Genomic DNA, 25,982 nt, shown 5'->3' with positions numbered 1-25,982 from the left:
ATAAGACCATGCTTTGTTTTTCCAGTAGGAATCCCTAGCACACAAGAGAAGTGATGCCTGAGCCCTGAGACTAACTGATTGCATTCTCATAACCGTTGAGCTCTTCTGCAACACATTCATGCAGTGTCCAAACTATCTTTTTGAGGAAGAACAGTTATCGAAGTCAACATTTTATTATCAGATGAAGTATAAATAGATTCAATTTAAACTGACTACCTAATAGATCAACTCTACATTTAAGCTCTTATGTGGAACGTATGCTTGAAAGGTGCACCAGTCATTTTTCTTCCCACAGGAAGCCTGCTTCATATTTGACACATCAATCCCCATTCTCATTAATGAGTATTCATCTCCCCAAGGGCATAATCCACTCCTCAGTAAGAGCTGGGGGAACAAAAATAGGTGTACATGCATTCTACTATTTGTGTTTGTATTCCGCAAGCTGTACAGAAGTACAAAACAAAGAAAATCCATCAGAGGTGTTAGGAAACAGGAAGATTCTTTATTCAGAGTTAGACCATTGGTCCACCCAGCTTAGTATGGTCTGCTCTGATTGGTTGTGAGCCTCCAGGCTTTGGGGCAAGAGGAGTTTGCACAGCCCTACTTAGAGACAACAGAAACTAAATCTAAGACATTCTGCATGCAAGGCAGATGCTCTGCCACTAAGATTTGGTCCCTCCCCCAAGGGATACATTCTTCCTAACAGAAAATAATTTTCTGCATAGGAAAAACCACCAGAACATACTGTTCTTGCCAACCCTGAAATCACTGGCTGAGAGGATGTTTCTCTCTGTGTATGTGTGTGTATTTGCCCCACTGGATTCCTTCGGGGGGAAGGACAGAATATACCGTATTTTTCTGTGCATAAGACTAGGTTTTTTCCTTTAAAAATAATGTCAGAAATTAGGAGCATCTTATACACGGATACATCTCCCCCCATTTGCTTAAATCTGTCCCCAAAATTAGGGGGTGTCTTACACATGGGGCATCTTATAGATGGAAAAATATGGTAAATAGAATATAAATAACTAAATATCCAACATGAACTATCCCACTCATACATGGTATTTCATTTGCTTGTATAAGTACCCCAGCTTCTGAGCATTGTGTTCACAAAGTGCACCCAAAGCAGCATATTGTTGTGAGAAATCTTCGCACAATGTGATCCATACAAAGTTTTAGCCATTCTCTGAAGCCCTTCGATGAAAAAAAAAACCATGTTATGAAGAAGGCCACACCCCACTCCGTACTATCGTGTGTCATTCACAGGTTCCTCTGCTTCTGACAAAATCAGTGAGTGCCATCCATCATTGATATAACCACCAGAGATTAATCAAGAGCACTTGATCTTTACAGTGATCTCTCCATTCGCTTTAGCCTTTGATTAATCCATCAGAATAAGTTGAGCAAATCAGAAGGCGCTTCAGGTCATCCGAAGTTAACTGACTCCAAGTCAATTGCGTGCAGATGAAACCAGGGACGCTATTTCTGAGAGTCTCTCCTACCACTTAAAGGGAAAGTTCAAAAACTGTAAATAAAAGTAGACCAGGGGGGAAATGGAGAGGATAATATCACAAACATATAGGGTCTGGTGTATTTTTCCATTTATCTTCTCTTTGATGGAAGAAGGTCTCCAGTAAGTGAAAGATGGGCTGACTGTAATGAAGCTGTCACCAACAATGAGAGTCGCTTGCGCATGGCCAACCACTCTAAATTACTGCCGACTGCCTAAGCCCGAGGACTCATCAATCGTTCCAAACACACCTGCTGGGAAAGAAGATGTGGACCAGGGGGCCAAGATATCATTATTCCCTACAAGATCCCTCTGCTGGTTCTTCATCATCTCACATCTCCTTCTACACAACTTGTCATTGATCAAGCCCTGTTATTTCTTCCCTGTTCAGAGCCAGGGTACATAGAGTAACATCATTATTCTTCCTTGCAACTTACATCTGCCTCTGAATTATTTCCTGCCCTTCTTTGTGAGCGATTGCCCAACATCTAGGTTCTTTCCTTATGCCTTCTGCCCCAAATTCAGTGGGAGGGGAGAAGAATTATTGCCCTAGACCCATGCTACCTTGAGTTTTAAATCATTAATTGTCTTTCTTCCAAAGCAGTTGAGTGGCTGGTTCAATCCTAATTATATCGACCTGAACTGATGCCAAGCAATTCTATAATTACCAGCTCCTGCTTGATTTTCCTCTGAGGAAGTATTTCAAACCATTGTTGCAAATAACAGAATTTCTGAAGAAGGGTTATACCTGGATTATTTTATCTGCTACCCTGAAGGATTGCTTGCTCAGTTAATTCACCCTCTTATGTCTTTTGTTCTATGTTAATATGTGCCCTGACTACTTCTAGAAAATGTTAGTTTTGATCTAGAAATAGTTTGTCAAAAATAGATTCCCCCTCCTCACTCTAACTTCCAAAGTGTTGCTTTTAATTCTGTTTGGATTCCATGGATGAATACCACTGATTGACAACAAATGGGTCTGGTGACTCCAGCAGCTTCAACAATGCAGTAGGCCAGGAATGGGGAACATGTAGTGCCCCAGATGTTGTTGGACTCCAGCTTCAAGCCAACATGGCTAAATGTCAGGGATGGTGGGAGTTGGAGTCCAGCAATATCTGGAGGCCAGCAGGTTCCCCAGCCTTGCGGCAGGTACTTCCATGACTACAGCAAAGGTCTAGGGTAGCAGGAATGAGCAATGTTCAAATGTTGGACTACAACTCCCATATTCTCTGGCCGTTGGCCATGTGAATATGGATCTAAGGTTGCATTATGTGTGACTGAAGCAGTCAGGGGATTGTATACAACAATTCCTGCTCCATTATTGCAACAAAAGGAAAAAGTCCCATAGTGAAGGAATTGTTACCAATCATATCAGTGACTTGCCCTTTCACAGGTTAAAACTGTATATGTGTGCATGATTAGGGAAGACTGGGACAACTCACACAGGGGAAAGCAGTGTGTAATCCACCCTGAAGAACAATAATGTACAACAGGAATGGGGAATCTTGCTGAACTCCAATTCCTTTAGGTAAAAAGGTAAAGGACCCCTGGACAGTTAAGTCCAGTCAAAGGTAACTTTGGGGTGTGGCGCTCACCTCGATTCAGGCTGAGAGAGCTGGCGTTTTTCCACAGACAGCTTTCTGGGTCATGTGGCCAGCATGACTAAACTGCTTCTGGCGCAATGGAACACAATGACAGAAGCCAGAGGGCACAGAAACACTGTTTACCTTCCCGCTGCAGCAGTACCTATTTATCTACTTGACCTGGTGTGCTTTCAAACTACTAGGTTGGCAGGAACTGGGACAGAGCAACGGGAGCTCACTCCATTGCTGGGATTCAAACCACCAACCTTCCCAAAGAGGCTTAGTGGTCTAGACCACAACACCACCCACTCCCTCACAGTTCCTTTAACCCCCTGCCAGCATAATGGGAGTTATAGTCCAGCAATAGCTGGAGGGCCTGAGGTTCACAATCCCTGATACAGAGATAGACATCTCAATAGGCTATTTGTAAAAGCTACTATTTCTGAAGTGTTATTTCTTAAATTAAAACTGATTGGAATGCCTGTCTTGTTTCAAAAGCAAAGAGCCTAGCAATTTCTAACAGTGCATTGATTGCATTTCATTTCTTCCAGCACAGTGGAAAGGCAGGGTCAGTGTTTGGATTATTAAGAAGCGTATAAGATATAAACCAACAGGTTTCTTTTTATGTACTGTGATCATCCTAATGATGGAGCCTCTGGTGAAAAATATGATGTGGCAAATGAATTGTAAAAGCATGCCTAGCAAAATTACAAGTTAGGGCAGGCTAATGAAAGATGGCAAAGACTAAGCAATAATAGTAGAAGAAGAATAGTTGGCTAAAATATCGTGAGTATTTTAAAGCCAGGATTCCTTTTCCCTTACTTTAACTGCCACGCTTCCTCTGCTTACATGAAATATCTGCTTCCTCTCATTCCTGACATGATTAATATTACACAGAGAATTTAGCTACAGTAGATTAAAACCCCATTCGTTCAGCAACCCTCCAGCAGAGTGAGGAATTCAGGTATGGCCTTGAGAATAATTCTTTGTCCTATGCAGTGGTTTGTGCATTTGCACAGAAGCTGATTTTTTAGGAGGAGGAAAGGACTCAAAGCCCAGTCTTCTGGCAGCTCGTATCTCCCGAGTCCAGTACACAGAAGCCCTGGCAGCTTTGCTTGTGCAGCTGACCCTGAATAAAGAAATGGAAAGCCTTAGCTTGGATGTGATGCTCTTTAGCCTCCAATGTAGTCATCTAAACCAGGGATAGCCAATGTGATGTTGATAGACTACAGCTCCCATGATCCCTGACCATTGGCTATGTTGCCTGGGATTCATGGGAGTTATAGTCCAACAATATCTGAAAGGCACCTCATTGGCAACACTTAGTGAAGTTGTATCTCTGAAAGCCTATCTGGAGTCCACAAGGCACCATATATCTTGGTTGTGGTGCCCGCCCTGTGGAATGCCCTCCCATCAAATGTCAAGGAAATAAACAACTATCTGAGTTTTAGAAGACATCTGAAGGCAGCCCTGTTTAGGGAAGTTTTCAATGACTGATGTTTTAATGTATTTTAAATATTCTGTTGGAAGCTGCCCAGAGTGGCTGGGGAAACCCTAGTAGAGATGCAACTTTCCTCATGGTACACCATGACTCAAGACTTGAAAAATGCATGTGTACACATATGCACATCCATGTGCATGTGTAGACAAGGGCACACAGGAACAAAAAAGAGGAGACCTACTGGGCTCACCTTGATCTGTCATGGCATGAGAGGACACTATGCTTTGTATGTATCTGGACTGGAGTGCCAGCTTGGCCCCACGACTGTGGGTGCCCGGGGCCATGGGTGCCATGCAGTGTGCATAGCTCTGGTGCTGAAATCTGTGGGTGCCTAGCCCATTCATGGGGAATTTTGTGGGTGCTTGGGCACCCAGGGCCCCATGGAGCCGACACCTATGTCTCTGAAGGACAACCGTTGCATATTTGCAGAAGAGAAGACAAAGGTGGAGGTGCGTAGAACTTTGAAATGTATAACTTTAAGTATCATTTCTCAGCAAAAAAAAGTTTTTGAAAATGCCCTGAATGGGAAATGTCGAACAATTATGCATTGTGTGACTACTGGAGCCTACAGATCATTACATGGCTGTACTTGGGCTGGATGAAACTCCTTGGAAGGTTTAATTAGCTGTGAACTGACTCTGCATACTGAATGCCTCTGTTAACATAGTCTCTGTTTTGTCAGTGTTCAAACTCAATTAACTCCCGCTCCCCCCCCCATCTCATGCTGCACTTGTGACTTATCACAGCCGCTTTTTAAATCTTTAACTCTGCCAGCTGTGGCCCAGGACTTCCAGTAGGTACATTTTGCTGGCCTCTCATGGTTGCATAAGCTGTGCAGGCTTAGGCAAGCCATTAATGACATTTGGGAGGCTGAGAAGGAAAGTGTTGCAGAGAAATGGAAAGTAATAGACTTAAAATTGATTTTTGAAAAACAAATGGAATGGCCATAATCAAGAGGAAAGCTGCTTTGATGAGTCCCAGAGGCAAGCAGGAGCCAGCTCTAACAGAGAGACCGGCAGCCATTCCAGCCGCAAAGCATGCCAGATGAGAAACTCAGGACACACTCCATCGCACCGTCCAGCTGAGCCTCTCTTAACATTATTACAGTTTGCATTATAATAGCAGCTGGAGGTTGCAACCACGAACGAGGCCTCGTTATGTGCTAGGCGGCAAACAATCACAGTGTCACATCTTGCCCATGGGAACAGAGCTTGCTATATACACAGGATACATTAAAAAAAATCCCTAATTCATATATATATATATAATAGGTCACATCCACATCTCCCCCAAAGAATCCTGGGAACTGTAGTTTGTTAAAGGTGCTGAGAGTTGTTAGGACACACACACACACACACACAAGGGGACACACACACACAAAGCCCCATTTCCCCTCCCAGAGTTACAATTCCCAGAGTGGTTTATCAATCAATCCCTTTTCAAAGGGAACTCTCTCTTAGAATGAACTCATTCAACCCATTAATCGCTCTTACCGCTTGATTTATTGTGTCTGCTGCCTCATGTGTAGACGGAGGTATTGCTGGTGTTGTGGGGTGAGGAATTCCCCCATCAAGTAAATACTTTCAGATTGTGCTGGAAAGGGTTGCGTCCCCCTTAAAGAAAAGACTCGCAGCCTGAGGATGCTTTTAGATTTGATAATAGGACTATAGGGAGCTGCTGTAGACTACGTTGACTTATCTAGCTTAGTACTGTCTATGCTGTCTTGGCAGAAGCTCTCCAGGGTTTCAGAGTGAATACATTCCCACCTGGATATGCCAGAGATTAAACCTGGGACCTTCTGCATGCAAAGCAGATGCTCTCCCCACAAAGAATGTTCAAGCAACATTTGTAACACAAAGAATCTTTTGCTAACATCAGTTGGTATAGCCATTGTGCCAAACTAGCTGCTCTACTTTCATGGGACCATGACATTTCAGGGGGAGAGAGGTCAGTCAGCTGCAGCCCAAAAGGCACATCAGGGGCCAGTTTGGGCATTTCCTGAGTGATATTCAAAGTGCAGCTTACAAATCTTAGTTTGCCAATTGACCAGACTTCCTCTCTAGAGAAGATTCCTCCAGAAAGTGCTTCACTAGATTCGTATGCGAGAAACTATGTGTCTGAAAATGTATCCTTAGATATATATATAATTGAATTACACTATACTTCATACATATGGTGGGAATAAATCTTTTTGTGTATCAGCTTGAAGCTTGCTACTCTTCTTGCTTTCCCCGCCTCCACCAGCACCTCTAAACCAAAATAAAAGGACCCTCCTCTCTGCTGGAGACTTAATAATCCCCTGATTCCTTTCACACATACATATACAAACCCAAACCCCTTACACACTAACTGTAATTGCTTGATGACACATGGCTGTGACAACATTACAAATAGAACTTCCAATTGCTTCTCAGAGGCAATGTAACAAACAGAGGAGAATCGATAGCTGGGAAGGGTGGGGCTGGAAAAATTTCACCCTTAAAGTACTTCTGTCATAATTGACAGCAACAGTGCAAATGAGATCATCAAAAATTATAGACGATGTGCTCACACATCATCATCAACAACAACCACCACCATCATCCAGTGACTTTATTTAGATGACTGAGCTAGGCAGGAGAGAGAAATTCAAGTCAGTTTGCAATTAAAGGCAAACCTATTTAATTTCTACTTTGCAAAGCCATACCTGAACAAAAACAGCCATCCTTCAAAATCCACACATCTCTGAATTTTTCAGTGCAGTTCTCCAGCCATATAATGTGCACAAAAATATATACCAGGGTAAAGTATGCATAAAATGCATATACTAGTGAAAATTGTGAGATAACTAGTCTCATATAACCAGTATGCTTATGTTACACTTCCAGTCTACCTGAGAAGTTCAACGAGTGAAGAGGTTACACTGGTTACTCCAGATTGGTCACATGGCTCTCACAAGCCTATACCACTAACTTTCACTGCTCTAATTATGCCAAGTTTTACTGCCTATGAACTTTTTGAAGCACAGGAATCTGACTTTTGAAGAGTTTGTAAATAAGCCATTTTACACCAAACATGTGGTCTTTTTTCTATGCTAAGGAAAAAGAGAAACCTTTTAAGGAAAAAGAGAAACCTTTTAAGGAAAAATTGGAACTCCCTTTAAAGAGGATCTACCAGCCTATATTTTCACATTTTGCTGCATACTTTGTCATTTTAAATCTCTGGTGGGGCTCTCTCACCAAAGAGAACTTGCCCCAAACCTGGATCTTGGTGTCCAGAATTTCTCATTGTTATACCCATTTTCCCCTGAACCAACAAAAAGTTAAGGTAAAGGTAAAGAACCCCTGACAGTTAAGTCCAGTTGCGAATGACCCTGGGGTTGCGGCACTCATCTCACTTTACTGGCTGAGGGAACCCATCTTTGTCCGTAGACAGTTTTTCCAGGTCATGTGACCAGCACAACTAAGCTGCTTCTGGCAAAACCAGAGCAGTGCACAGAAACACCGTTTACCTTCCCACTGGAGCGGTACCTATTTATCTATTTCACTTTGACATGCTTTCAAACTGCTAGGTTGACAGGAGCAGGGACTGAGCAACGGGAGCTCACCCCGTCGTGGGGATTCAAACCACTGACCTTCCGATCAGCAAGCCCTAGGCTCATTGGTTTAGACCACAGCACCACCCACGTCCCTTACAAAAAATATGTACAAATGTGGAAAAAATGCAAATATTAGGCAAAACTGCACACAAATTTTTTTTAATTGATATGGAAATGTGGAGACCTGAAGACTGGAAATATGAAAAACAGAGAGAAGTTGAAATTGACAGATTCTTCCATACCTAATGTCAGTTCAGATCTCTGTTGTTAGAAAGCAGATCTTGTAAATGTGAATTGTTGTTAAAGTTGCTGACATTTATTTTTTTATTACTGTGCTGTTCCCTTACAAGCCTGGGTACTGTCAAAATATGTATATTTTGCTTTCTGGTGCAAAAGGATTTTTCCCCTTCTTGTGGTAAAAACCATGGAGAAGAACCAGCTTTCTCTAAGGGATAAAGAACAGTCCATCTGCTGTCCCCAGCACTCTTCAGGAACATATTGCCAGTTTGCTCCCGCCTGCCTATCTTTCCATCTTGTTCCTGACTTTCAGTCCAAACCTCCTTAATGCCTGTCAGACCCCACAATCCATCCTTGCCATGATGTTCCTTGGGCTCTCATGAATTTCTTGATTGTGCTGAGATGTTGGACAAAGCTTTGATTAGTCTGTTATGCTTCTGTAACTCCAGATTATGCTACTTCTGCGGGAGCCGACAACAACCTACAATTTGCATTCATGGTGACAAAAGTACAGTGACTTTGTCAGACACAAACCCCCTAGGCTTTGATGAAGCCATTCATGCCATCTTTGGTATTAAGACAGTCCTGATCAATTAGAAAGCATAGCACTCTTACCTTGCCAAGTTTATGTGAGCTAAAATGCACACACACAATTCTCCCAAGTCTTCCCTTAACAGAGTTTACTCTGCAAAAACTCCTCTCTGAAATCACAAAGAGAAAGATTTTGATAAGCTATCACCATGTTAAATGTCTCCCTGAGGAGCTCTAGAGGAAAATGCACAGAGACAAAGCCTTGCATTCATGCATATGAATTTGAGAACGCATCAAGCTGGCACTCTCCTAGGATGTGAAAATTCAGACAGCAACCTAGACACAGCTGATCTGGCAGCAGCCTTGCAAATTGTCGCAGGGCTCCTGAGACTGAAGCGGCCTTTCTTTTCTAATTGGTGTGCTTGATTACTTCTGGGGCAAGCTTTTTCCCCTTCAGTTTTCTTTATTGAGTCTGAACCTCCATCTCCTGGAGCCTCTTCTCCAAAAGGTGATTTTTCACTGAAAAAGCTACTAATTCCTGCATTAGGTTTCTTTCATTATTTGAGAAAATGAATTGTCAATAGAGCAACAGATTATTATTATTTTTGTACCTTAATAATATTCCAGTAGATTAATCCAAAGCATCACTCCTCAGGAGGGCTGGGATGTGCCAGTCAATTGACAGGTCAGATATTGGTGACTGAATTGGCTCCCTATTATTTAACTGCAAATGTTCTCATATACCCCTTGGTCAAGAATGCCCTTAAGGGAAGTGGCAGCCTTCTTTAGTATTTATTTCATTCTTGGATTCTATGTGCCCTAATGATGGCCAAGAGGCTGATACTGTACTGATGAATTGGAAGAATAGAGAAACTATTCCCCTTGATCAATGGCTTGACATGACAACATTGGCAATATATGAACAGCTTATAGACACTGACTTTCTTTGGATAAATAACATATTTGGAATGCATTTACACAGACTACATTATGTTATTGATAATTATATGAATATGCACACCCGTGTATTAATATATGGTAATGTAACAGTATTTTTTTTCATTCTCACCCACTTCTTTCTTTCTTTCTTTCTTTCTTTCTTTCTTTCTTTCTTTCTTTTCTCTATCTTTTTATAAATGTAATTCTTCTAATAAAATATTAATAATAGCACCACTGGTAGGACCTAGGGAAAAACAGATACATTGTCCATGATTTTGAGAACGCAGTGAGAATTTCAGCAACATGAGCAAAGGGAGGATCTACACATGAATAGAACTTGTGCAAAGTTGAACTATAGAGGAGAAAGGAAGATAGGGGTTTATAGAACAGTTAATGAGTAGAAGCAAGGCTCCCAAAGAACATAGAGAAGGAAGAAGCAGGGATTCAGGGAAAGGAAGCAGGGAAAGCCTCCATAAACACCATATTCTGGTCAGATTTCTGTACACATTTTCAGACTCTAGTGAGCATCTTACTAGCTGTAACAAATGGCTAGATAACGATCAACAGGTATGAGGGGAAAGAAAAACTCATCTGACAAGGTAAAATATGTGAGATGCATGTAAGATGAATGTATCCATTTATGAAATGGGTACCAAAGATAGGTGTTATATATTCCTTTTTACCGAAAACACAGAGCTGAGTTTCTGATTTTGGGTCATCTACTATCTTTAGTGTTTTCAGGAAACACCTCTGGGGGGGGAGGGGAAGCCAGGGTGGGGGACAGTTAGTTGAAAAGTATGACTGAAATAAACTATGAATGCGCTCATAACTTTTTTCACCAATGGTATGCAGGTTTCAGGAATGCTATGCTATAAAACCCAGCTCTGTAGGTAACAATGATATGTGTGTCTGTTTCAGAAGCTAAATATCTGTAAGGTTTTGTTATATAAATTCTGGTCATGATGTGCAGAGGTGACAGAAAATATTTGAGTTTGGTGAGCATTACTTCAGTGCAGGGGTATATTAAATAACATTTATGGTCCCTATTAGCTTTACAGTTCTATATCACAGTTTTTCCTGGTTTTTGTCTGCAGTTAATATACTATTATATTATCAACTAGGGATGTGCAAAATCTGTAGTTAGAATTCTGTTTTCTTATTCCATTTTCCTTGCCCACGCAGTGAATTTCTTGTTCTTATCTTTGAAACTTAGTCAATTGTACACTTTCAGTCTAGTTTAATTTCACTATCTCCTCACAAATACAACTTCATGCAATTGCTGTGTATTATGGAGTCCACAGTCTAAAAAATGCATATGTACTTTATTTTCCCAACAGCCACAGTGTCATAAGTTTTGAAATCTTTTTTTAAAAAAATGCATTTAAAAAGATCAGTTGTTTACAGAAATAAAATGGAAAGCTGTACAATAAAAACCCATATAAAAAGTTAAAAACAAACCTCACTTAATGTTGCTTGTTAAAAACAAATTAACCTCTGTGTGTGTGTGTGTGTGTGAGAGAGAGAGAGAGAGAGAGAGAGAGAGAGAGAGAGAGAGAGAGAAATCAGCTTCCCAATGCTACTCTCTGGACTCAGTCATAGAGGAACTACTGCAGCCACTGGAATACAGTATTCCCAAATCCTATCCCTCAGGTCCAGTCCAGGCAGAAACAGAATTTTGCATCCCTTGTCCCAGTAAAGGTAAACTATCATAGCAGAGCTTGGGAGCACACTGAGGGCTGCAGAAGGGTGGGGGGATTCTGACCACTGGTGGAGAAAGAGGGTATGGTGGGTGAGGTCTGACCTGGGTGTTATCCCTGAGGGCGGTGACATCGCCGCGCCGCTTCCCTCGGACACATGCCACAGCCAGCACCCCCTGAGACACGCACTGCTCACCATAGGCACGCCCCCGGAACACGTGCCACGTCTAGCCCCACCCCTGCATGTGGCTAGCCCCACCCCACATGTTGCTAGCCCCACCCCTGCACACACATCATGTGCATTGCTCTGGGTGCCGGAGCACCTAGCTCCGCCTCTCATTCTGACCATGTTGTTCACTCCACTTGTGGGCAGACATTGTTGGATTTCACTCTTAACATGTAAAGCTTAAGTCATCCTCATATGTGGTTATGCCATTTGCAGTTTTCTTTGTTAGTTAAGGATGTAGTTTGACATTATTTTACATTGTGCTGATTTTGCTGCCTTGTGTACTTTTATAGAACGGTGGGGAATACATTCAACAATGGTGATAGCTTTCTGGAATGTGGTAAAATGGCAGTGATGCGGTTTTTATAAAAAAAAAAAACAAATACATCAAAATAGCACAGGGTTTCAGAATTCTGATTGCCGTGGCTGTGAAAATTCTAAAGTATAGCTGTTCATGGATGAACATGCACCTTTGATGAAAATGATGCCGATTTTTGTACAGCTGACTGTAATTTTTCCAAATAGTTTCCCGCTTTGATAGAACCAGGGTTTTGACACAAATGTCATTATTAATGTAAAGCCTGTCCGCGGCATATGCCCCAGTTCCACTGATGAGATCACACTGCCTGTGGAAAAATATCAGGACCAATCAGTTAGAGCAAAGAGGCTTCGAAGCTGCAGATGATATTCCGTATATACAGAATGTAATTACCTGTGTGACAGCTTGTTCTGGTCACTAGGGCAAGTGACCTGGCTCTCATGCGAAGGCTTAGAAAGAATCTCTTTTGCTGATAGAAGAGGTTAGGGGCTCCGTGTTACAGATTAGAAAAGAACTGAACAGCTCTTCAACATTGATTAAAGTAGTCCCTAAGTCAAGCTTAAGAACCGCTGTCACTTGTCCTAGTCTAAATTTGCAGAAAGTGAAAAGAAATCTCTTCCTGGTATGAGTAAACGACTTTATGCAAAGTGCCTCCAACAGCATTCCAACAATCAGCGTTAGCAGATTGCTCAGGTTTATAAGAAAGAACCCATGAGATAAAATAGTTGTGATGTGCCCAGCGTCTTACTTTTCAGCCATACCTTCAGATTTCTGTACTGAGTTGCAGAATCAGCTCTCATTAAGTATAGGCAAAAAGATGGGAGCAACACAGTACGGAACATGGGATGTGATAACAGAAGGAGGAGAGCAATAGGCTCCTGGATCCTTAGAACCACATTTTCGCAATAGCTGGAGTTAAGTCAGCTGCCCCTAATGGAGAGTTGTATTGTAATAATCCTGTAAATATGAATATTTAGGTATGCCTAAATAAGAGTCTGTTAGATAAATACTTAAAAGAATGCCAACTCTTGATATATACATTTTGCAGGAACAGATCCTCAAAATGCTTTGAAGCTAACAGGACTTTCATAGAGCTACATCCCTGCTATGTACCTTAAGAACTACTGAAATCAGTAAGGGTGCATTCAGGCATGAGAATTGTTGTGTTAGTTTTCCTAGTTATAATGCTAGTGCTTCTATCCTGGTTTCCAATATTCCTTTTTACACTGCATTACACTGTTGCAATTTGGAGCTGTGGTAAATTGATTGATACGCCTTCATGTTTCACTAAATTTCATTAACACCAGAGGACGTGGTGTGCCACAAACACAGATATCATCAGGCAGGTGGCCACCCATCTTTATACACATGTGCACTTCTGTTCCCTCATGATTCACCCATGAAAAGGGTAGGAAATAACTGTATGCCAGGATACCACCCCAAATTTTGTCCTCATGTTTGCTCAGTTAACAGGGGTGCAAACATATTTTTTTCCTGGACGCAATTAACATAGTGGTTTTTATGTCTTGTGAACGATCACATGAAATGCAAAAAATTATCAGGTAAGGTAACACTGAGAAAATGGAATATGGTGCTGTCTGAATGCAGCCGAAGATCAGTGAGAAGCACTTGTGTAAGAGCTGTTTGAATACATGCAATTCCCGGTTCAGTTGGTAATGTGGCATCCTATGGCATCCCTAGCTAGATCAGCTCAGTTGATATGAATGGGCTTAAGGATCCTTAACTCTCAGCTGGATTGTGGCCTCTGTGTTTATCTGTAGTTAAGGTAATATAAGACTGCCTCAGGGCAATATTATGCATTTCAATTACACTAGAACAAAAACAATGGCCTTCCAAGAGAGCATTAGCTTTGCTTCATTTGGCAACTGCTTTCAGTGCTTACCTTTTCTATAAGACATATCCCAAGGAAATATATCTGAAGTCATGCAATCTTAGAAGTATGTTGCTAATAAATGTAATTAAGGTAAGAAAAGCCCCTCCGTCCAAAAATTCATTCAAACCTTTACGAGCTTCTGTAAAAGCTGAGCGAAACGTATGACGTAGCAATCAAAAATATTGTTGACTTTGTGTTTCTCCTGGAATGAGGTACAGCAGAGACTGTGGTGTCTTTTGTGATATATGGTTTATTTATACATATATACAACCTGAGCCTGTGATGCAGAGGTTTTCAGCATTAACACTCCAAGATGGCCTTGTTTATCCCATAATCACAGCCTTGGACTCCAGCAGAAATCATGCCTGGCGCTCTCTCTCTCTCTCTCTCTCTCTCTCTCTCTCTCTCTCTCTCTTTGCCTTCCCAGCCTGCAGCTCACAAACTCTCTGGCACAGAACCACTACCTTTGTTCCCTTAATGACCTATGCTCAGTGGGCCATTAACAGGCTAGCCTGGCTAGTCCAGCAATTGAACCCTTGCTGGCTCCAAGAATTAGAAGAGGGAGCTCAGGCATACAGCCTACCCAACCCTCAAACTCACCACACCAGTTGGAAGGCCAGTCTTTCCAATAAGCAACCTGAGTTAACTACTTCAGGTCATGAAAACGCCTCTTTGTTGCTATGAAGCTCATTGGCTAGGCGCAGGCAAGTCACATGTACTAGTACTAGTATACTACAAATCATTTGCCTGGTATCAGAATGTGATTTGCTTTCCTTTTAATTCACAAATGTCTGTCTTGAAATGGGTAGTCTACTGACTAATTTTGCATAAACTATCCACGAGTTGCTAATAAAATATATAAACTTATAATAGAGACACTAATTTATTGTTCATATCACCTGTGACACCAAACACATTAATTAAGCGCAGAGAGATTTCAAGCAGAAATTCAGTATTCATGCAAGATTACATTTGAGAAATCAGGCACCCAGAAACACAGTATGTGGAATTAAGCTTGAAAGCTCTGGTTTAATGCTTATGACTTCCTCGAAGCTTAATTCTAATTTTCTTTTTTTTTTCATTATATCATGATAAATCTTTTGTCAATTAATCAGCATGTTACAAATGGCAATTTCTAATATGCTAAATTGCACAGCAATATATATGTTATTAGCTGCAGTTCTTAAAGTCTGTGTGTGTGTGTGTGTGTGTGTGTGTGTGTGTGTGTGTATTAAGCTTCTCAGAAGACGTAAAAGAGTACATAGTACATAGTTTTCCCTTTACCAATCTGCCCAGATGCTTGAGGTCACTCTATAAGCTAACAATTAGGCATGTGCACCAAGCACAATATTCAATTTAGAACAAGGTATGGACCAAAACACTTTGAAAGCTGTCCATTTCAGCTTGGGGTTCAAATCTCTGTTACTATTATTAATAGACTAAGTTGTAAAAGTAGCTGTAGCTTTTCCTTCCTTATTTCTCCTCTGGCCATTTAAAAACACTCTTGTCACCTGGGTGTTTGAGCAAGCAACATGCCTCTTTACCCACGTAACAGGCAGGGATGTGTCATCAATAACAGTACAGGGGGATAATATACTGGAGAAGCCTCGATTTCTCTACATCTACTATAGGCACCTGATCTACCATTAAATTCTGGAATCTCCTAGAGCTTCTAGGAGGGCTTTCATTAGATTTCTATCAGTAGGGTTTCCCAACCAAATGTGAAACAGCTATTAGGCTTTAATAATTGTATCCACCAAAGGGAAACCTTTGGTTTGTGTCTTTAGTGTTTCCTAGCTCAGGGTTGATGAGAGAATTCCCTGCTGAAATTCTCTCTTCTCTGCCAAAATTCAAACACTCCTCCTTTAGATTTCTTTTCCCAGAAAGCATATGATCCTAGCAAATACAGCAACACAGAAAATAATTTCCAGCTACTGTTCTGCATAATTGAATAAAAAAGGCCCCTTGCACTTTAGCAAACCCAAGTTGCTAAAGTAATCTTGCAGTGCAAGAAAGAACTCATTTTTAAAAAAAGAAAGAAAGGAAAAGGATAAAGGAGGAAATCATTGCAAAGAAATGAAGAATCTGGAAGGCGGTCAAATAGGATGAGATCAAGAGAGAAAAATGCATTAGGATGGATTGTACAAAAATATTTAGGCAAGGAACAATGTGGTGGGAAGCTTATAGTGTGAAAATAATGCATATGCATATAAAGAAAATTGATGGGTTTGGAAAAGTGAATGAGGAAAAGTAAAGTCCTTGTAGAAGACCCATTGCTAGGAAATAATTTCAATGTGAATGCTTATTGGTCCCAGTCTTTCCACCATTCGGTTCTAAATAATATTTTGATAACATACTTTCTGGCTCCTGCTCCAAGCGATTGATTGTGACGGATTCCTTCTCTTTTGATGAGTATGTTTCATGCAAGAGATTTGACGGGACTCTGCTAGTCTATCATTAAGCTCAGAGCCACAAGTACAGAGGCCGTATGCCCCTTAATGCCCGTTTGTGGGCAGCAACACTAGAAGAGGACTACAGCTCCCATCAACCATTGCAAGCATGGCCAAAGGACACAGATGATAAGAGTTCAGCAACATCTCAAGGGCCAAAGGTTCCCACATCATTAAGCACCACAATTTTTGTCCCATTTGCCCAACATTAAACACAATAATTTTTCAGGGAGTTAAGACACAGTCCTCTGCACCATTGAGCCCATATTGGGAAGTTATTATTTGAGTTCTCTTTTTACCCTGTGTAGACAGCTTGAGAGGGGTTCTCCCATTGTCTTTCTATCTTAACAAGGACAGCAAGGTTGCCTTTTCCTCTGCTCATGTCAAAATGGATATTTTTCTACCACTACTGTAAATGGAAATGTAATATTTCTGTTTGCAGTTCCAATTTCACAGCTGAGTGGGATCTGCAAAGAGAGAATTCTAATAAAATTGCAGAAACATTTAATGCAGTGACTGGCAGATAGGAAAAGAGTATGTGGCAGCTCTATTTTTCTGATTATGTTAACAAAACATGGCATGTGCTTTTCTAATGCACAGGCAACAATTTGATTTACAATTTAAATCTGATGACCGAAACGCTGATTAGATGACTCACCCCTCCCCCGCTTGCCTGCCAGAGGCTCCGTTTACCACCTGAACTGTCTAATGCAGAAATGGGTATTTTTGTCCCCACAAATTAAAATTCCAGACTCAAAGTTTAATTTAGTTACCATGAGCACTCCCCCAAAATTGGCTGAGTGCATCTGTACAATACTGAGAAATGATTTTTGATCCTTGGTTAAGCAATTAGGGAACAGTGGAGTACGTGAATCCATGTTAAGATGGCCTCTAAAAAGAAAATAAGGAACAGGAAGCGAGACCTAAAATATGAATATACCCATATTCACAGAAATTGGACAGTGAGAAATATCCAAACATACAATCGGCATCAGAAACCAATGAAATGCTCACAATTGTCTACAGAGATGAAGCTGTAACTCGAAAAACAGTGTATGAGTAGTTTAAGCAATTCCATGAAGGGCGGTAAACCATCGAAGCTGACCCTCAGTCTGGCAGACCACTGATGAGCAGAACGGCGGCAAATGTCGACAGAGTTCGTGAGTTATTGATGCAGGATGAACGTTTGTCCATCTGAATGATGGCGGGAAAATGGCATATTCCATGTGAAATCATTACTGAGATTGCTGAGTTGTCCCACCCTCCATGTTTGCCTGACCTGGCCCCACCAGATTTCTTTCTTTTTCCAAAACTGAAATCTGCGCTGAAAGTGCACAGATTTTCCATCATTTCACATGTCCAAGCTGATGTGACAAGGGAACCGAAAGCTGTACGAAAAGAGGACTTCTCCAGAAGTTTCCAACAGTTCTACGAATGTTGTCAATGGTACATTGTATCAGAGGGGGCCTACTTTGAATACCTGTAAGGTATGTATGTTCAAATATTTCTCACTGTCTGATTTCTGTGACCATTCACTAAACTTTCAGGTCATACCCTATAAGAAGGCCAGCTGAATCCGGTGAAGAACAATGCAGATACGTGCTCTGATTATAGACTGTACATTTTTCTCATCAGCCTCTCCAGACTGGGGCTCTTTCCTGGCATTTTCCACAACATGTCAATAATAGTACATTAGTAGTGGATTTATGTTGGACCAGCCACACTTCATTCCACTTCATAAGAAGTTCTGTGGTGCTTCCCCAGTGTTACTGCCTTATTTCCTTCTGGAGGGGCACTCTTGAACAACAAAGGCAGAAAGGAAAAGGAAAACTGAAACATTTGTGGCATGGAAAGTTACAGGACGTCAGCAGGAATCCAAGGGTCATGCATGAATTGGAAGCAAAGTACTATGCCCACTTCTAAATTTGTACCAAGTGCAAAGAGTATCACAAGTGGGGTTGTGTATAACCTCTCCCATTCCATCATGAATGCACAAAACTGTGTATGCTGTTGGCGGCTGCATCATAATTACTCATGGATCTTGAAGCAGGTATTTGTGTGCTCAAGGTGTGGTTACCTGAAATAGTTCTTTCACTTCTTGTTTTTCAACAAATTAGGTGTTCTGAGTCTAAAAGCCAATTTAATTTCCTGAAATATGAACAAGCTGTTGTCTCCTGATCTATTGGCACTTGAAGTTCTTCCTCGGGATTGCCAGTAATATCTAAAGCTCCAGTCTGAATGAAACTGTGATTGAATTTCGCAAATATCCGAGGGAGGTGTATTTTTGTCCATTCAAAGGGACTGCCTGATTTGCTGTTCAGAAGTCAGAACTGATATCATTTCTTCTAGCATCGCTAGAGACATTTGATCAGTGAAACAGATTTCCCCTTCTTAAATGGGGTTATAAATCGTAGCTCTGGTTCTTAACTGAGCCAAAGATATGAATGATAGCAATTATATTAATAGATAATGCACTGCCTACAAGACTTGCATGGACACAGAATTTGGGGGGTGGGAGCGCCCTAGGAACTTCCTACCTCCCCATTTTATTTTATTTTCTCCAAACTGAATCAGAGCAGCTCATACATAATTCCAAGCAGCACACTGAACATGATTTAGGCTGAACTCTGCTGACTCCTGAAGCCCATTGAGTAATTCAAGGCACAGGTGAGATGTTCTCTGCTTTTTTTCCTGGGTGACCCTGTTCCGATTTCACAGGGAAAGGGTCAAAATGCATCTCAAATAATAATGTCTGCAGGTCTCACCCAGAGCAGGGGGAGAGAGCAAGGCATAATGATAAAGCTACTGGATCTTCGGCTAAATTTGTGGGGCTAAAAGCCTCCTTTGTTAGCTGCCAGTTCTTATTTATGTTATATTTAGGGATGGAAGAGTACTCCACTGCTTTGACACTGCAGGTGAACTTGGGGCAACTTCTATTGTATAGTGTTTTAACAGAATGGGGGAAGCCGAGGATAAATTCACAACCTGCATTTTGGCCACAATGGGGACACCAACATCATTCTATTACTCTGATCCAGAGAATCATAGAATCATAGAGTTGGAAGAGACCACAAGGGCCATCGAGTCCAACCCCCTGCCAAGCAGGAAACACCATCAGAGCACTCCTGACATATGGTTGTCAAGCCTCTGCTTAAAGACCTCCAAAGAAGGAGACTCCAACACACTCCTTGGCAGCAAATTCCACTGTCAAACAGCTCTTACTGTCAGGAAGGTCTTCCTAATGTTTATGTGGAATCTTCTTTCTTGTAGTTTGGATCCATTGCTCCGTGTCTGCTTCTCGGGAGCAGCAGAAAACAACCTTTCTCCCTCCTCTATGTGACATCTTTTTATATATTTGAACATGGCTATCATATCACCCCTTAACCTCCTCTTCTCCAGGCTAAACATGCCCAGCTCCCTTTGCCGTTCCTCATAAGGCATCGTTTTCAGGCCTTTGACCATTTTGGTTGCCCTCCTCTGGACACGTTCCAGTTTGTCAGTGTCCTTCTTGAACTGTGGTGCCCAGAACTGGACACAGTACTCCAGGTGAGGTCTGACCAGAGCAGAATACAGTGGCACTATTACTTCCCTTGATCTAGATGCTATACTCCTATTGATGCAGCCCAGAATTGCATTGGCTTTTTTAGCTGCCGCGTCACACTGTTGGCTCATGTCAAGTTTGTGGTCAACCAAGACTCCTAGATCCTTTTCACATGTACTGCTCTCAAGCCAGGTGTCACCCATCTTGTATTTGTGCCTCTCATATTTTTTTTTTTTTTGCTCAAGTTCAATACTTTACATTTCTCCCTGTTAAAATTCATCTTGTTTGTTTTGGCCCAGTTCTCTAATCTGTCAAGGTCGTTTTGAAGTGTGATCCTGTCCTCTGGGGTGTTAGCCACCCCTCCGAGTTTGGTGTCATCTGCAAATTTGATCAGGATGCCCTTGAGTCCATCATCCAAGTCGTTGATAAAGATGTTGAATAAGACCGGGCCCAAGACAGAACCCTGTGGCACCCCACTAGTCACTCTTCTCCAGGATGAAGAGGAACCATTGATGAGCACCCTTTGGGTTCGGTCAGTCAGCCAGTTACAAATCCACTGAGTAGTAGCATAGTCAACACCGCATTTTACCAGCTTCTTTACAAGAATATCATGGGGCACTTTGTCAAATGCCTTGCTGAAATCAAGGTAGGCTACATCCACTGCGTTCCCTTCATCTACCAGGCTTGTAATTCTGTCAAAAAATGAGATCAGGTTAGTCTGACATGACTTATTTTTCAGAAATCCATGCTGACTATTGGTGATCACAGCATTCCTTTCTAGGTTCTCACAGACTGTTTGCTTAATTATCTGCTCCAGAATCTTCCCTGATATTGATGTCAGACTGACTGGGCAGTAATTATTTGGGTCCTCTCTTTTCCCCTTTTTGAAAATAGGGACAACATTGGCCCTCCTCCAGTCTGCCGGGACTTTGCCTGTTCTGCAGGAAATCTCAAAGATGACTGCCAGTGGTTCTGAGATCACATCTGCCAGTTCTTTTAATACTCTTGGATGCAGTTCATCTGGCCCTGGAGACTTGAAAACATCTAAACTAGCCAAGTATTCTTGTATTATCTCCTTAGTTATTCTGGGCTGTGTTTCCTCTGCTGAATCATTTGCTCCAAATTCTTCAGGTCGGGCCAGTGGTGTAGCGTGGGTTGTCAGCACCCGGGGCAAGGCAAGTAATTTGCGCCCCATAACCCGTGGAGCGCGGGCCCCCCCAAATGTTGCGGCCGGTGCGGCCGGGGCCCCCCCTGCACCCCCCACGCTACGCCACTGGGTCGGGCATTGTTTTCTTTATCGGAGAAGACTGAGGCAAAGAAGGCATTGAGGAGTTCAGCCCTTTCTGTGTCCCCTGTTTGCATTTCACCATCTTCTTCTCTGAGTGACCCCACTGTTTCTTTGTTCTTCCTTTTGCTAAGAACATACCCATAAAAGCCTTTTTTGTTGCTTTTAACCTCCCTAGCAAGCCTGAGTTCATTCTGTGCTTTAGCTTTTCTGACTTTGTGTCTACACGTGCTGGCTATTTGTTTGAATTCCTCTTTGGTGGTTTCTTCCCTTTTCCATTTTTTGTACACATCCTTTTTTAATCTTAACTCAGTTAAAAGTTCTTTAGATAGTGCTCGCTTCGGCAGCACATATACTAAAATTGGAACGATACAGAGAAGATTAGCATGGCCCCTAAAAAAAATAAAAAAATAAAAAATAAAAGTTCTTTAGATAGCCACCCTGGCTTCTTTAGGCACCTTCCATGTTTCCGTCTCATTGGTATTGCCTGAAGTTGTGCTTTTACTATCTCCCTCTTAACAAACTCCCAGCCATCATGAACTCCCTTTCCTTTTAGTATTACTGTCCATGGGATCTCACCCAGCACTTCCCTAGGTTTTATGAAGTCGGCTTTCTTATAGTCAAGAAATTGAGTCCTTGTATGCTTGGCTGCTCCTTTCCGCTGTATAGTAAACTTCAGAAGAGCATGATCACTCGCGCCTAATGATCCTTCCACTTCTACCCCACTAACCAGGTCATCAACATTGGTTAGGACCAGATCTAAAATGGCTGTTCCTCTTGTTGCTTCTCCCACTTTCTGGACAATGAAGTTGTCTGCAAGGCCAGTGAGGAATCTGTTTGACCTTATGCTCTTGGCTGAGTTTGACATCCAACAAATATCCGGGTAATTGAAGTCCCCCATTACTACTATCTCCCTTCCTTTTGCATGCTTGGCCATCTGTTCCAGGAAGGCATCATCTATGTCCTCCGTTTGGCTTGGGGATCTATAGTAAACTCCCACAATGAAGTCACTGTTATTCTTCTCTCCCTTAATTTTGACCCAAATGCTCTCACTTTGGCTTTGAGGTTCTAAATCTTGGATCTCTTCACAGGTATACACATCCCTGACATATAACGCCACTCCTCCTCCTTTCTTGTCTGGTCTGTTTCTCTGAAATAGATTGTATCCCTCCATTATTACATTCCAATCATGGGACTTATCCCATCAGGTTTCAGTGATGGCTATTATGTCATATTTATCTTGCTGTACCAAGAGCTCAAGCTCATCTTGTTTATTTCCCATGCTTTGCACATTAGTGTACAGACATTGAAGTCCATTAATCATTCCCCCGTGTCTCTTATTTAAGGATTTTTTCCTCCCACCACTAGGTCTGCGTGCTGTTTGCTCCATTTGGTCTATGACATTTGGATGATCATCTTCAACAATTGATAGACTCCTACCTTCAGGAGCACTGTCTCCCTCCCCCACATTTGTCAGTTTAAAGCCCTCCTGATGAGGTTTCTGAGATTTCTGGCAAAAACATTCCTCCCAACCCTTATGAGGTACAGCCCATCGCTTGCCAGAAGTCCATCTTCAAGAAACTGTAGTCCGTGATCTAAGAATCCAAACCGTTCCTGTTTACACCATTTGCGAAGCCAGCTGTTCACTTCCACTATTTTTCCGTCTCTCCCTGGGCCACGTCGTTCAACTGGGGGGACAGATGAGATGACAATTTGTGCCTTTAATTGCTTCAATTTCCTGCCCAGAGCCTCGTAGTCTCTTTTGATCTTCTGGAGGCTATTGCTTGCAGTGTCATTGGTTCTCACATGAACCAAGAGGAAGGGGTATTTGTCAGTGGTTTTTATGATTCCTTGCAGTCGTTCAGTTACATCTTGGATCTTAGCCCCGGGGAGACAGCACACTTCCCGAGACATCTTGTCAGGCCCACAGATCACTGCTTCTGTTCCCCTCAGTAGGGAATCCCCTATCACCACTACACGCCTCCTCTTAGGTTTGGTCGGGGTTCTTCCGTGAGCTGTCCGTTCCAAGGTCGCCTGCACATTCCCTGAGGACTGACTTTGCTGCTCGTCTTCATATACCTGATTGACTGTAATGAGGGAGAGATCCTCAAATGGAGTCTGCTCTTTGTCTTCCATGCTAGGGGAGAGGACCTCAAAGCAATTGTGTATTTCTAAACAATCAGAGCGAACCCTGGGCCTCCTACTTCTTTGAGTCACGTTTCTCCATATATCTGGCTCCTGTGTTGGTGAACTAGCCTCCTTCTCAGGGGAGTCCCCTGTCTCTTCCTTGGTGGGGACGGTGTGCTCTGTTGCTTCCAAGAAGAGCTCCAGCTCTCTAATTCTTTGGAGCGTAGCTACACGTTCCTCCAGTTGCTGGACTTTGTCTTCTAAGAGGGCAATCAACATGCAATTGCTGCAGGTAAGGCTGCCTGCAACATTTGGCAAGATGGCAAACATTGCGCAGGAACCGCAGGCGACTGCAGCTGTTCCCTCACCCTCCATCTTGAGAACGTGTCATTGGGGGTGGCTACAGTGGTCCTCCATCATAAAAAGCGTGAAGACAGGACAAATAACTCCCCCCCAAAAAAAAAACTTGGTCTCCCCCAACAAACGTTTGAGACTAGCTCCCCTAAATCTAAAAGATGGATCAAACTGCGCGCCGCTGCCCTGCAAGCTCTGATAAGCTCCTCCCACAGCTAATCACCTGCCTCAACAGAAACCCTGCCCCCTCTGACCCTTGCACAGGGAGAGCAGCTAATCAGCCACAAAGAAACACACAAACAAGAAAACCCTTTTTGCTCCTTCTTCAGCTGCTGCCCTGCAAGCTCTCAAGAGGACCTCTGAAGATTACTGTAGTGTACATAAAAGAAACATAGAAAAGTGTCTTAGCCTGTGTCAGACAGTTGGTCCATTTAGCTTAGTATTGTCCACACTGACTGGCAGTGGCAATCAAGGTTTCAAGCAGGGAGCCTTTCCCAGCCTAGCCTGGAGATGCCCGGGAATGAACCTGGGACCTTCTGCATGCAAAACTCATGCCTACCACTGAGCTACTCCCCTTTCCCAAAGTAGACAGACCTTCAGTACCCAGGTTCCAAGTTGTGTAGGGCTTTAAAAGTGAGCACCACAATATTTAGGTATGGCAAGAGTTCTTTCCCAAGCTGCCTTGAACTACATCTTTCAAAGGTTGGTGGGATCAGGTTAAGACTTTGGAGCAGGGCCCAGCACCTCGCTCAACAGAATGAGCAAGTGCAATGTTGCCTGCAGGTCTTGAAGGACCGTTGGGCAAGATGGCCTTCATGGTCTTCTTTTCCTCAGTGAGTCTACCTCCACACTGCCATTATTACCAACGTTTATTACTCCCTCATCATTGCAACCAGCCACTCGCATGTCAGACAGAGAGTCAATGAGCAAGCAGCCAGTGGCATCGACTGCTCCTCCTTCTTACCACCACTGCAGTCAAGGCCAGAGCAAGAAGCAGGCAAACAAACAGCTGGTTGCCATGGTGAAAAAAAAGAGAAGATGCATGCATCTGTTGTCAGTGGGCCCCTGCTGGTTGTGGGCCCTCAGTTTCAGATAGCCTGGCTTATCACACAGTGAAGTATTACACATTGCCATCTATAGAGAACTCCAATTCAGTAAATTAAGTAAAAATTCAGTAAAATCTCAGTAAAAACATTAAGTCTAAAATTATTAAAATTACCACTGCTTTTCAGATTACCTGTTTAGTACAAATTGATCTCTCTTCCCAAATATCTGCTTTGTGGTGTAGTGGTTAAGAGCGGTAGTCTCGTAATCTGGGGAACCGGGTTCACATCTCTGCTCCTCCACATGCAGCTGCTGGGTGACCTTGGGCTAGTCACACTTCTCTGAAGTCTCTCAGCCCCACTCACCTCACAGAGTGCTTGTTGTGGGGGAGGAAGGGAAAGGAGAATGTTAGCCGCTTTGAGACTCTTTAAAAGGAAGTGAAAGGCGGGATATCAAATCCAAACTCCTCCTCCTCCTCCTCCTCCTCCTCCTCTTCTTCTTCTTCTTCTTCTTCTGTTGTTGTTGTTGTTGCTATTGTGCTATTGCCCCACCAACACATTAAAGGCATTTAGTCTAAACTGAGGCAGACAAGTGAGTGGTGGAAGAGGTGGACAGGCAATGAGCCACAGGAAAGCATCTGCTTTGCATGCAGAAGGCCCCAGGTTCTTGTTAAGTATAATTGTGTAAGTTAGGGTTGCCATAGGGTTTTGTTATTTTTTTTGTTTTTGCCAAAAATAAAGTTTTAAGTTATTTTTAAGGAAATTAGCCAAAATCTACACTTCCGACATGGGTTGCCATACACCCGGGATTCAATGCTCTGAAACAGAGAATGCCTGTATGTATATTGATGAAGGGTTTAGCATTGGAAAATTCCATTGGAGTTTACTAAAGAGAGAGAGTTCTCTGAGCTTCTAGCTGGGTTAGTGATTAACTGTTGGTGTTCTCTGTTCTTTCACGTGAGTGCTTAACCTTAGATCACATGATTAAGGTATTCAATTGCAAATCGCCATTTTGAAGGGAGTTGCCTTTGTCTTTTGTTCCCTGTCACAGTGGCAGAAGGATGTACAAATGAGTATCTGTGGAGGCTGTGAGGAGAAAGAAAGACCTTTGATTCTAGGTCTGTTTGGAGTTATATGATATTTCTAAGATGCTGAGCCTATGCTT

Source organism: Podarcis gaigeae (assembly GCF_964106915.1).
Source record: "Podarcis gaigeae genome assembly, chromosome: 1".
Classification (NCBI taxonomy): domain Eukaryota; kingdom Metazoa; phylum Chordata; class Lepidosauria; order Squamata; family Lacertidae; genus Podarcis; species Podarcis gaigeae.
The sequence above is the reverse complement of the archived record's forward strand: the minus strand, read 5'-3'. Positions refer to the sequence as shown.